The 13,864-nt window shown below is 36.1% G+C and overlaps 1 long non-coding RNA gene across 4 annotated transcripts; it reads left to right on the top strand.

Moving 5' to 3' along the window:
* The first annotated feature begins 5,103 nt into the window (after positions 1–5,103).
* On the top strand, positions 5,104–12,644 carry LOC131526575 (uncharacterized). Of its 4 annotated transcripts, none has more exons than XR_009267496.1 (8): positions 5,104–5,183; positions 10,377–10,487; positions 10,566–10,634; positions 10,776–10,871; positions 10,999–11,125; positions 11,219–11,329; positions 11,417–11,487; positions 11,592–12,644. It is a non-coding gene; the product is annotated as an uncharacterized LOC131526575 (long non-coding RNA). The 4 variants fall into 4 exon arrangements; XR_009267495.1 differs by lacking the exon at positions 5,104–5,183 and adding an exon at positions 5,204–10,282; XR_009267494.1 differs by lacking the exon at positions 5,104–5,183 and having other exon boundaries at positions 5,204–10,487.
* Positions 12,645–13,864: the final 1,220 nt, after the last annotated feature.

Genomic DNA, 13,864 nt, shown 5'->3' with positions numbered 1-13,864 from the left:
ACTCAAGTAAAAATACCCCACAAGGTGGCAGCTGTTGTCCAGCAGAGGAAACTACTGTTGCATTCATACAGCATTTTTTTTCTAGTAAAGTGTTTATTAAAAGTACAAATCTATAGTTTTGTTCTCTATTGATTATAAAACCTATTCAGCTCAGGATGCACAAATACACTAATGAAAATAAATGTATTGCAAAGTTGTTCAACAGGGAGTTTTGTTTTATATATATTGTATAACAAAACGGAGTGTCTATTCACACTAAGTGCAAATATCCCGTCTTATTGGCAGAAGCTATTTACACTAAATCTGCCCACCAAGGTGTGATTAGGATAGTCAATACTATAAAAGACATATATAAGAGTGTGTCTCCAGTGGCGTATGTCATAAAATGCATGCTTGTTGACGTGATCGACCCGAGTTCGAGACCGTGTTTTGCCAAACTTTTTTTCTCCCTTTTCAAATCTCATATCGCATCGGAAAGGCATTTAGCTCATAGGAAAGCTAAGGAAATAATCAAAAAGTTGAAAATAAAGTATTGGTTAGGGTAGGTGTAGGGAGGGCTTTATTATCCCAATGAGGTTGCATCCATTTAATAATTTAAATTAGAATTATAATTTACACTCAATACGTTATTGCATACTGTTTTATAATGTACTAATACTGAAGTGCAGATAATTGCCACTATTTGCAATAAGTAGTATAAATAGCAGAAAATCCTGCTACTTTAACATAGTGTAAATAAGTATGCTTTCCTGTAGCTCAAATAGTAGAGCATGGCGCTAGCAACGCCAAGATCATGGGTTCGATTCCCAGGGAAAGCAAGAGCTGATAAAATATAAAAACTGTTACTTGAATGCAGTGTAAGTCGCTTTGGATAAAAGCGTCTAAATGCATAAATGTAAATAGCATATCATTAACATATACTGCTATTTTCACTTAAATAGTGTAAATAGAATCCGTTGCACTTGGCCACAGCCATATATATATATATATATATGTGTGTGTGTGTATACAGTGCCTTGTGAAAGAATTCAAACCCCTTCATTTTTTTCACTTTTTGTTTTGTTATAGCCTTATGTTAAACTGCTTTAAATTACTTTTTTCCGCACATCAATCTACACTATATACACCATTACGACAAAGTAAATAACCGGTTTTAACATCTTTGCAGATTTATTAAAGATAAAAAACTGAAATGATTCCATTACATATGTATTCATACCCTTATCTGGGACAGTTGAAATTTAGCTTAGGAGCATTCATATTGCTTGTAAATGTTACCACACTTTGAGTGAAGTTAACCTGTGGCAAATTCAATTGAATGGGAATGATTTGGAAAGGCATACATGTCTTAATAAAAGGTCTAACAGCTGAGAATGCATATTAGAGCAAAGACCAAGCCCTGAAGTAAAAAAAAAACTAAAACTAAAAATGCCTGTATAGCTCAGAGACAGGATTGCATCAAACCACACATCTGGGGAAGAGTTCAGAAAAAAAAATTCTGCTGCATTGAAATTTCACAGAAGTGTGTAGCCTCCATTATCCATAATGGAAGACATTTGGAACAACCAGGACTCTTCCTAGAACTGGCCTCCTGGCCAAACGGAGCAACTGATGGAGAAGGGCTTTGGTTAGAGTGGTGATCAACAACCTGACTGCAACACCCCACCGATCTGGGCTTTATGGCAGTGTGGCCAGACTCAATCCTCTCCTCAGTGAAGACACATGAAAACACACTTGGAATTTGCAAAAAAAGCACCTAAAGGACCCTCAGACTGTGAGAAACAAGATTCTCTGGTCTGATTAACCTGAATTCAAGCATCATGTTTGAAGGAAACCAGATCTGATCATCACCTGCAGAGTACCATGCCAAAAGTAAAGTGTGCTGGTAGCAGTCTCATGCTGTGGGGCTGTTTTTCAGCGGCAGGGACTGAGGGACTCGCCAGAGAAGAAGAAAAGCTCAATGCAGCAAAATATTGAGATAACCTTAATGAAAACCCAGTCCAGAGCATTCACAACCTCAGACTGGGCAGAAGGTTCACCTTCCAACAGGACAATGACCCTAAGCACAGCAAGAGTGGCTTATAGACACCTCTGTGAATGTCCATTGAGTGGCCCAACCACAGCCTGGGCTTGAACCCAATCAAATATTTCTGGAGAAACCTGAAAATGTGCATCTGCCCCAATCCAGCCTGACAGAGCTTAAGAGGTGAACAGGTGAGAGAATGGCAGATAATTGCCAGATGATGATGATCAAAGCTTGTCGCATCAAACAAAAAAGACTTGAGGCTCTAAAGGTGCTTAGTACTGAGTTAAGGGTATGAATACTTATGCAATGTACTTATTTCAGTGTTTTATTTTTTATAAATTTACAAAGTTGTGACAGTTCTGTTTTTGCTTTGCCATTATGGTTTATGGAGTGTAGATTGATGTGGATTTTTTTTTTTTTTTAAACATAAGGTTGCAACATAAAATGTGACAAAAAAAAAAAAAAAAATGAAGGGGTTTGAATACTTTCGCAAGACACTGTATGACATAACAGAAGGGTGAATCTAAATGTGTTTGAAATTTTAGTAATTGATTAAACTGATCTACAACAGCTGCAGAAGTGGCAGATGTGGAAACCCAGTATGGCACTAAAGGTTCTGAGGATCCTCAAATGCAAACTGTTCATTTATTCATTTATAATCATTTATTCATATAATCATTAGTCATTACACATTTATATAATTTATCATTTGATTATTTTTATCATTTATCATTTAAATCATTAAGTCTTTTAACATTTATTCATTTATTTACTTATTAATTTTATTATGCTTCTATAGTTCATATTTATTTTTGTTTTTCTTGCTTATGCAATTCCATTATTGTTCAATTTTAGGATTATGGGGTTTAATGAACTGTTTTGTCTGTATGAATAAGAGATAGCAGGGAATGTTTATGGAAACTCAAGGTTAATGGGATGTTGTTGTGAATCAGTTTGGTATAATACTACTTGTTGAATTTGTGCTCATCAGACAAAGTCTGAGCATTGAGACAAACGCAACTAAGATTGTTCAATAAACTCTGCTACTTTTTACCATCATCACTTCGTCTCCTGCTTCCGCTCTTCTCTGGCATTCCTCGGTCAAATTCTTGACTGACAGAAGACTGTTAACAGTCGTTTTGGGTATTTTTGGGTACCAGACAAGACTTGCTGTAAACAGGGTTTGGGTATCGACAGCTCTGCTGACTAGTTGTTCTGTTACCGGACAAACTGTTATTTTCTGATGGGATCTGGCATCTGGCATCTAGGGCTGGATCTTAATTGTCAAGGTGTGGGTACTCAATCTAGCAACACATATATTTTGGAAAGAGAGACAGACTCTGACTCAAAACCTATATACCAGGAGCCGTACATTGACTCAGAGTGTCTCAAGCATACACCTGAGGCCATGAAAGTACAGGAGGGAGAGCCTGGACTAAATGTTTGGAGATGATGTTTAGAGGTGAAATAAATAAATAAATAACCCTATGTCGAAAAAAATGTGAGATAAGATTAGGCCACAAGAAGGGTCCTCAAAATCAAGACAACCTTGGACAGACCATGTGTCTGACCGCTTTAAAAAAAAAAAGAGAAAATCTATGTTATACTCTCTCATTTAAATATCAACATGTCAAGGCTCCCTGGAGCAGAAAAAAATCTTCCATATTTACAAATGAAAGCAGTGTGCACATTCCCCTTTTGCCCAGCCAAATACTATTGGGTCATTCCGTGTCAAATCAACCAAATTTCAAAATGGCAATTTTCAGCTGAGTTTCAGAGCCAAATTACAGGGGTAAAAATGGCTTCAGAAAAATGGCAGCATCATAATGTAATTTTTACACAGAGATTGGTAGGTCTGTTAGTAAAATATGTTGACTTTAGCTATTTTTGTTGAATTATGTGAATTATTAAGTTTTTTTCTCCAAAGTCTGCAAGCCTGTAACTCAAAGTAGAAAGATGTCTTAATGCCCTTTTAGATATTGGGTCTTAACAAATGTTCCTTTTGGCATCTTCATTTTTAAGGCCTTATATGGTTCGGTTCCAGAGATATTGGAATTTAAATATGGCTCCAAGAGTAAATTGTTAAAATGTACATATTTCCAGTGGTAAAAAAAACAACAAATGTGGGTCAATTTGCAAAAATACGATGATACTTTTCTTTGTAAAGAGGAATGTCTGAAGAACAAATAATGTTGAAACTAGAGATGTATCTTGTTTACTTCTGTCAAAGCAACTGCATTGAACATACCTGTCCGAGTGCCATGAATATTCTTTTTCTAAAGTTTGCATGCCTGTAACTCAAGAAGTATTCTAGTTCCTAATAAACTTTTCTTTTGGAATCTTCATTTTCAAGGCCCTACATTGTTCAGTCCCAGAGATATGGGGACCTCAATGAGGCTCCATTTTCAGATTGTTAAATATTCCCTATTTTAGTGGCTGAAAAGCAGATGTTGGTCACTTTGTATAGAGCTGATACTTATTCTTCAGACATTCTGCTTTAAATACAATAAGTAATGTTACTAGGCATACTAGGAATGCATCTTGTTTTCCTCTATCAAAACAATATGCACAGAACATACCTGTTGGAGTGTTAAAAATGCACTGAAATTGGAGTTGAGGGACATTATCTTTCTCTCAGTAGTCTATTCATAAGATTTTAATCAGTTTCAGGGATATTTGGAAGAAGGGATTTTGTTCATTTTAACAGCTTCTGAAGCTAACAAAGAGTTCAACATGTTTGAATCAAATCCCACACCTCATAGGGAAAAGTGGTTGCTTTTACCACACATTGCATTCACATCAATAAACCAAGATTTGCCTAACCTGGATTAATTATTAGAATTTATTTTTCTTTTTTATTGTTATATAATTTGAGCATAGTTATAGTGCTAAAGGGGATCCTGTGTAATCTTATTGTACATTTCACACTGTTCATACTTTATCTAGAGTTAACAATTAATCCTGATCATGTCACACTGCACATTCCTAAACACTAGGTTACTGTTATTATTTGCATTGTCAGCAATGATAACTACATAAACACAAAACCACATTTGGTGTGAAAATGGGTAGGACACAACAATTTGGACATGGAGCTGCACCAAGGTGTTGGATTAAACCATACAGGGATATTGGGATATTTATGACACTCAAACAGGTATGTCCTATACAATTATTTTGATAGAGGGAAACAAGACGCATTCCTAGTTTCAACATTACTTATTCTTCAGACATTCTGCTTTAAAATACATTAAGTATCAGCTGTATACAAAGTGACCATGACCAACATTTGGTTTTCAAGTGCTGAAATGTAATATTCAACAATCTGAAAATGGAGCCTCACTGAGGTCCCCATATCTCTGGGACTGAACAATGTAGGGCCTTGAAAATGAAGATTCCAAAAGAAAATCATATTTTTGCAAATTGACTCACATTTGGTTTTTGACCACTGAAAATATGTACATTTTAACAATTTACATCTGAAGCCATATTAAAATTCCAATATCTCTGGAACCGAACTATATAGGGCCTTAAAAATGGAGATGTCAAACGGAATGTTTGTTAAGACCCAATATGTAAAAGGGCATCAAGATATCTTTATACTTCTTGAGTTACAGGCATGCAAACTTTGGAGAAAAAAACTTGAAAAGTGCTGTTTCCCCAGGTCACCATTGGCACATAATGCAAAAAAGATTGCTAAAGTGAACAGATTTTACTAACATGCCTACCAATCTCTGTGTAAAAATTACATTATGATGCTGCCATTTTTCTGAAGCCATTTTTACCCCCTGTAATTTGGCTCTGAATCTCAGGTGAAAATGGCCATTTTGACCCCCTCTACAAAATAGTGGATTACTTAGTAAATATTCATCCATGACATTTAATATTTTGGCTTTCATCACTATACATGTCTGTCTGTCTTCAGAAAAAAATATTAGCAAAATCAAAAATTTGAACTGGGGACCTCTGGTTGAGTTGACACATAATGACCCTGTTTCACAATCCAAAATAATCCTGCTGCACTGGGCCAAGATGTAAACATGTTAGTCCAACAAAATGTAGATATACAACACAAACTTTCAGAGAAAAAGGCTAGGCCAGTAACCAACCTAAAAAAAAATAACAAAGACCCTAACGCATGAACCCTGTCAACATTTTTACAGCACACTCAACACCAAACGAGCAACTCTTGGCTGGGAACATGACACAATGTCTCAATAAAAAAGAGTTAAAAGTAATAGGCTCAGAAATGAGGAAAAGGGATTCCATTCACTCTGACATCATGATATAAATATAGTTAATGCAGACAATAATCAAGGAATGTGCCACAAAATACCAGGCTACATACAACTTTTCAGTATGAATCTGTTCATTGATCATTTGTACACAGAGTATGTCATCAGCATTCTCTTGCATCATTTGCAAAGTAGGTCTCCTGTGTCTTTCTATCTTGATGCCACGGGAGGAGTTGTGTCAAAAATACCAGAACAGCTGAAGCATTAATGAAATTATGACACTTATTTCCATACAGTTGAACTGATTTATTTGAACTTAAATTTAGTTAATTGTACTGATGAGTAAAAATCATGCTAATTTAATGAGATCACATCAGTTTCATTTCACATATTCTGTGAATGTTCTCAACACAATTCACTCACATAGATCCACCCAGTACTGTTGATGTTCAGACTTTGAAGAGTTGTGAGTTTTCTGCATTTTTATAAAAATGGAGAAACCCGTTGGAATTTAATGTTTACTTTTTTCAAACATTTAACATATATATGTTTTTTAACCATTGTGGTGAAGAGTGGAGTTTATGCTTAGATTATCAGTAGTTACTATAAGCGTTATATAATTGGGAAGAGTAGAAATGCTGACCATATAAGTCATGTGATTAGCTTTAAATTGATATATTTTAGTTATGCTCATAAGAACAAACAGCCAACATAATACTTGCTCTCACATCAAACTTTTTCAGCCTGCAAATGAGCTAAAACAAACCAAAAAAGGTTATCAACTCATTGAGAACAACAGTTTTAGCTCATGTAGCCATAGCCTAACCACAAGGCCTACACTTCACAATAATGGTAACCTCAAAAATCGGCATAAACAAAAACTCTTTTAAATGTCAAAAATAGCTGAACAACAAACTTTAATAAGTTTTTCCCTTTACTAAAAAAACACATTAAGCAGTACTTAATTTACAGATTTACACTCCTGATCTAGCCCTATGCAAAGCATGCTGGGAACTAGAAATCCACTTCCCAGTTTCAGGATTTACAGAAGTTTGTGTTATGTTGGTTTTGTAGTGTTACCGTTGTCGTGAAGAGTAGAGCCTGTGGTTAGGTTCAGGATGGACAGCAAAACTTTAAGATTGTGTGTGCTTTATGTTCTTTGACTATTTACATGTAAATGTATAATGAGAACATTTTTGATTGTCACGTTAGTATATGCTGTTGATAATTAACAACAAAAAGCAAAAGATCATTGTGAACACAATGTTTATGTAAACAAACCACATATTTATGTTTAATCATTTAGCAAACACTTTTATCCAAAGCAACTTACAAGTGAGGACAGTAGAAGTAATCAAAACCAACAAAAGAGCAATAAAATGCAAGTGCTGTGAGAAGTCGTGGTTAGCCTAACGCAGTACACGTCAAGTCAAATCACCTTTATTTATATAGCGCTTTTAACAATACAGATTGTGTCAAAGCACTTAACAGTATCAAATTGGAGGACAGAGTGTCAGTAATGTATAATGATAAGATTAAATACTCAATTTTCAGTTAAAGGCATTTCATTAATGAATTCAGAGATGTCATTGTCTAGCTCAGTTTAGTTTAAATAGTGTCTATGCAATCAAATGGACGATAATCGCTGTAAATTAATACACATAACAAGGTGTGTGTTTTTTATATACATATATATATATATATATATATAGATAGATAGATAGATAGATAGATAGATAGATTTGGAATAGAGTGAGTTAGAGGGTCAAATATAGATGGACGAGATGTGTTTTTAGCCGATTCTTGAAGATGGCTAAGGACTCAGCTGCTCAAATTGAGTTGGGCAGGTCATTCCACCAGGAGGGAACAGTTAATGTAAAAGTCCGTGAAAGTGATTTAGTGCCTCTTTGGGATGGCACAATAATGTGTCGTTCACTTGCAGAACGCAAGCTTCTAGAGGGTACGTAAGTCTGAAGTAGTGAATTTAGGTAAAGGGGTGCCGAGCCAGTGGTGGTTTTGTAGGCAAACATCAATGTCTTGAATTGTATGTGAGCAGCTATTGGTAGCCAGTGCAAATTGATGAACAGAGACATGACATGCGTTCTTTTCGGCTCATTAAAAATTAATCTTGCTGCCATGTTCTGGATTAATTGTACAGGTTTAATAGAACTGTCTGGAAGACCTGCCAAGAGAGCATTGCAATAGTCCAGCCTGGACAGAACAAGAGCCTGAACAAGGAGTTGTGTTGCATGTTCCAAAAGAAAGAGCCTGATCTTGCCAATGTTGAATAAAGCAAATCTGCAGGACTGGGTAGTTTTAGCAATGTGGTCTGAGAAAGTGAGCTGATCAATCACAACTCCAAGGTTTCTGGCTGTTTTTGAAGGAGTGATGGTTGATGTGTCTAACTGGATGGTGACATTGTGATGAAGTGGTTGGTTAGATGGAACCACAAGCTGTTCTGTCTTGGCAAGGTTGAGTTGAAGGTGATGGTCCTTCATCCAGCAAGAAATGTCTGTTAGACAAGCTGAGATGCAAGCAGCTATCATCAGATCATCAGGATGGAATGAGAGGTAGAGTTGAGTGTCATCAGCATAGCAGTGATATGAAAAGCCATGTTTCTGAATGACAAAATGTAGACAGTGATTCCATGTAGACAGAGAATATAAGTGGTCCAAGAACTGAGCCCTGAGGCACCCCAGCAGCTAGATGTTAGGACTTGGACCCCCCCCCCAAGATACCTTGAAGGACCTGTCTGAGAGGTAATTGTCAAACCACTGGAGGGCGGTTCCTGAGATGCCCTTTGCCAATAGGGTTGACAGGAGGATCTGGTGGTTGACCATATCAAAAGAAGTGGACAAATCCAGCTAGTTAAGTAATGGAGATTTGGAAACCGCTCTTGCCAGTCTTAGGGCTTCAACAACTGAGAGCAAGGCAGTCTCGGTTTAATGTCCACTTCTGAAACCAGCCTGGTTGCTGTAGAGGAGGTTGTTCTGTGTGAGAAAGGCAGAGACTTGGTTGAACACAACTCGTTCAAGAGTTTTTGCTATGAAAGGAAGAAGGGAAAAGAGTTCTTTAAAAGAGTTGGGTTAAGAGTGGGTTTCTTAAGTAGTGGGGTTATACGAGCCTGTCTAAATGCTGAGGGAAAAACACCAGTGTGAATGAGATGAAATATGATGAGATGAAATAGAATCAAGTGGACAAGTAGTAGGATGATTTAGGAAGGATGAGTTTAGAGACTTCTGACTCAGAGAGTGGAGAGAAGGATGTGAAAGAGTGTATGTTTGTTGGTAAGATGTGTTTGACAGTTTGAGTAAGAGATGCTAACTGTTTAGAGCGAGGAAGCAAAGATGAAAGTAAAACAGAGAGCCTGGAGGGTGAATGTGAGCCTAGTTTACATCGAAAGATGACATGCGGAGGGGTATGTGTTATGTCAGGAACCATGTTGAGGTTAAGAGTGAGCAGGAAGTGATCTCAGGTGTGCAGTGGGGTAACCAGCACATGATCAGTGGAGCAGTGTCCTGAGAATTAATGAGAAATTATTGAATTAAATGAAAGATTATTAAATATATAATTATCATTGTAATGCATGGGGTGGGACTGAGAACCATGAACGTGAGGCTTTGTGGCTCCTACGGCCCACAGCCCCTCCCCTCTTGTCCCAAAAATTTTAAGTGAACGTGACGTGACGTGACGTGACGTGACGTGGCCAAGTATGGTTACCCATACTCGGAATTTGTGTTCTGCAATTAACCCATCCAAATTGCACACACACAGCAGTGAACGAATGAACACACAGTGCAAATGACAACTGAGCCACCTATGAACCTTGATCAGTCTCAAGAAACTTGGATGAAGAAGAACAAACATTTCCCATCCACCAATTCCAAATGATTTTCTGTTCCACAAAAAAAAAACATGTTCCCCCCAAAAAAGGATCCACAAGTATGTGACACAGAGCAAGAAATGTTCAAGTTTTGATGCATGTCAGCTTCCTGCAAAGGTACTCAATGTAGAGGAAGAGGTAATTAAATCATTATACAAAAATGAAAACTATTTATTTATTGCATATATTAAGGTACACTATTATTTACTGTATGAACTGCATGTAATTATAGGTCGACATGCTATGGAAGAAGCCACCTACAGAGTTGATAAGTCTCCTAGCCAGAATCAGGAGTACCTGTTACATCCCAAGGAATTCCAAACACTGAGGCCACATGAGAGCAGTGAGAGCAGCTCCTTGTGATTCTTAATTTTTACATGTACAGTACACAGACATGATTATGCATATTTCTGATAAACAGGTCAACTTTGAGCAATATGATGGGCTCATCACTTTCGTAAATATCAACAACATACACTAGAGGTTTGCGGTAAGTAAAAAGACTGCAAATACAAATGTTAAGCTAGTACATGTAAACATGGACATGCCCATATAGAAATGTTTGATCTTTTCAGCGACATTTGATTGACTTAGTAGTTATAATTTATTTGTTTCCTTTTCTCCATTTTAGTGTCTACATGCTTACACTGAAACCATTTTTAATACTTGACCCTCAAAGTGGTACAAATTAAATGAAAGAAGCCAAAAAAGCCTGCAAATACCTTTGGTAGGACAGTTTGTTTTAAAAAGTAATTTGGCTTGTTTAGCTCCACAACATTAATGATGGTAAATTAGAATAGTTGGTGTTGCTTAAAACCACAATAAACACACACACTGCATTTTTCCAAAAACAGAGAATTTTTCCAAATGAGAAAAAACAAGTATGGAAGAGAGGACTTGGTGAGTACCAAGTGGAAACCTGGCACAATCCAACATTCATTTCAGGAGGATGGTTCCAGCTGTGGTGTCTTTGTGATGCTGGTAAATGGAGGGGGAAAGTGGTTTACATAAACACTGTCTTCACCTTTTCCCATATGACACTGTGTCTATTAATTTTCATTGCTGTCCTTCTAGATGGCGAAACCGGTGGTGGAAGAGTTCCCAAAAATTCCTGACAGCATTAATATAAGGAGATGATGTGCCACTACAGGAAAAATGTGGCCAATGAAATTTTGCTGGCATCAGGTATAAAGTACTTTGAAATAACAGTATATTTTCATGTCAGACACAGAGAGATGAATTATAATCCTATCTACATTCAAATGATTGCAGTGTGAAGAGAGGAGTACTGCTCTGTGTGTGGAGAAAAAGAAAGAGCCCAAACAGAGGAGCAATGCATCTGGGTATTCACTATGCCATTTCTGCCTGTTGACTGTTTTCACAACTACATTTAATAATTCCAACACTTTCTTAATACATCTAACAACATGTCCTATTTCCCTTCCAGATTCAATGTGAATTATGCCAGAGGTAGTTTCATGTTCAGTGCCTCAACATTAATCTGCTACCAGAAGAACAAGCATGGATTTGTGATGTGTGTTTGTAAGCTATTTAGTTAGAGGAGCTGATGCTGAAAGTGTGTTTCAATTGTAAGAAAATTGTTTTGCACTGATAAGGGACAACGCAAACTATGAAAACATATTTTATTACATAAACAGTTTATACATAGAAAATAATTACATTTTCGATTCATCAAAATATCCACCATTAGCAGCTGAAAACCTGGGCCAAGTTTAAACCAGTAACCAGGCATCACAGCTGGCAAAGGGGCATGTCTGACTTTGACTTGTATATATTGCCATTATTATGTAATCAAAATGAAAATTATTATTGCTGGTCTTCAAAGATAATGTCAAGTTACTTTAATGTACAGTATTTGCACCAACAAAAAATTATAAGGATTTATTCTGATGTCATCCAAAACCACACTTTGCCAGGGGTGTTTCCAAACTTTTGGAGGACAGTGTATGTGTGTATTTTTATTCTCATCCTATTTTTTATTGTCTGTGTGTTCTCTTTGCTGGAAGCCTGTGACACTAAATCAAATTCCTTGTATGAGCAAGAATACTTGGCAATAAAGCTCTTTCTGATTCTGATTCTGAGAAATGTGTATTGCCTATTTGATATGTCATGGAAATACATTTTTTTTTTTAGTATTCTGTTTATGTTTCATATTGTTGTGGTGCTCGTTGTCTTCTGCTGGCCCTTTATGTGAATGTAGTTTTTAAAAACACACTTGCATTTGTGAGGGAGAAATAAATGTGACATTTGATATTTTGATAGTTCACTTTTTATTTATTATCTACAAAATGCCGACAAGGCCTAAAATGTTTATTTCCTAATTAGGATGCAAGAATGCTAAAAATATATATATTTTTTTCTGGCCAGGAAAACTTTACCAGACTGCAGCAACAGTGTACTTTGAACAAGCTTTGGAGCTGTTTGTTCCACCGTATAAGATTTGAGCTGTATAGCTGCATTTCACAGTCAACTAAATGCAATAAATATGCCAATCCCCATGGTGTAGTGTGTTCTTTGGAGTGTGCATAATAACATCAAAGTGGTTTGGTGTTAACTTGGGTAGTGAAAAGTTATTGAAACTTTAATTTGCAGGTAGGATTGTGGATGGACCTTCAGCACCACATATGTGGACAGTGCCATGTCATTCAAACATAGCCAAGTTCATTTGAGGTTTAAAGCTTAGCAGTAGTATATTCAGTAAGTTTAGAGAAAGACATAACAGACCATTTTTAATTTCTACCATCACTGTTTTCTATGGGGTTCTCCTTTGACACAACTTCCAGTTCAATAGCTTTCCAAGGGGGCACACAACGTTACAAAACAAGTTTCTAAATATTTAGCTGACCCTTTTCAACATATCAGAAGTCTTTAAAGTACAAGTATTTGCTCTAAATGATACAATTGCAACATTTCTGTATTCTATGGGTTTCTTCATAGAGACAACTTCCAGTTCAATAACTTTTGAAAAGAGGCTCACACCATTACAAAACAAGTTTCTAAATATTTAGCTGACCCTTTTCAACATATCAGAAGTCTTTAAAGTACAAGTATTTGCTCTAAATGATACAATTGCAACATTTCTGTATTCTATGGGTTTCTTCATAGAGACAACTTCCAGTTCAATAACTTTTGAAAAGAGGCTCACACCATTACAAAACAAGTTTCTAAATATTTAGCTGACCCTTTTCAACATATCAGAAGTCTTTAAAGTACAAGTATTTGCTCTAAATGATACAATTGCAACATTTCTGTATTCTATGGGTTTCTTCATAGAGACAACTTCCAGTTCAATAACTTTTGAAAAGAGGCTCACACCATTACAAAACAAGTTTCTAAATATTTAGCTGACCCTTTTCAACATATCAGAAGTCTTTAAAGTACAAGTATTTGCTCTAAATGATACAATTGCAACATTTCTGTATTATACTTTGCTCATAATGGTTTCAGAGTTCTTTTAAAGCAAATAATTCCTCTATAAATAAATCCATTAATTAAAAAAAGTTACTATTTTCAGGCATTACAGTAATAAATAAATTTAGATAATGTAATATTTTTGGATGGAAGGTATGTGAATGAAGAAATCCATAGAATACAGTGATGTTAAAAATTTTACATCTACAGTAAATATTACTACATTAAAGACTTGTAGTATGTTCTTTAGGGTCAAATGAATATTTTGCAACTTGTTTTGTAACAGTG

The sequence above is a fragment of the Onychostoma macrolepis genome, chromosome 20 (assembly GCF_012432095.1).
Source record: "Onychostoma macrolepis isolate SWU-2019 chromosome 20, ASM1243209v1, whole genome shotgun sequence".
NCBI classification, from domain to species: Eukaryota; Metazoa; Chordata; class Actinopteri; order Cypriniformes; family Cyprinidae; genus Onychostoma; species Onychostoma macrolepis.
The sequence above is the reverse complement of the archived record's forward strand: the minus strand, read 5'-3'. Positions and strand labels throughout refer to the sequence as shown.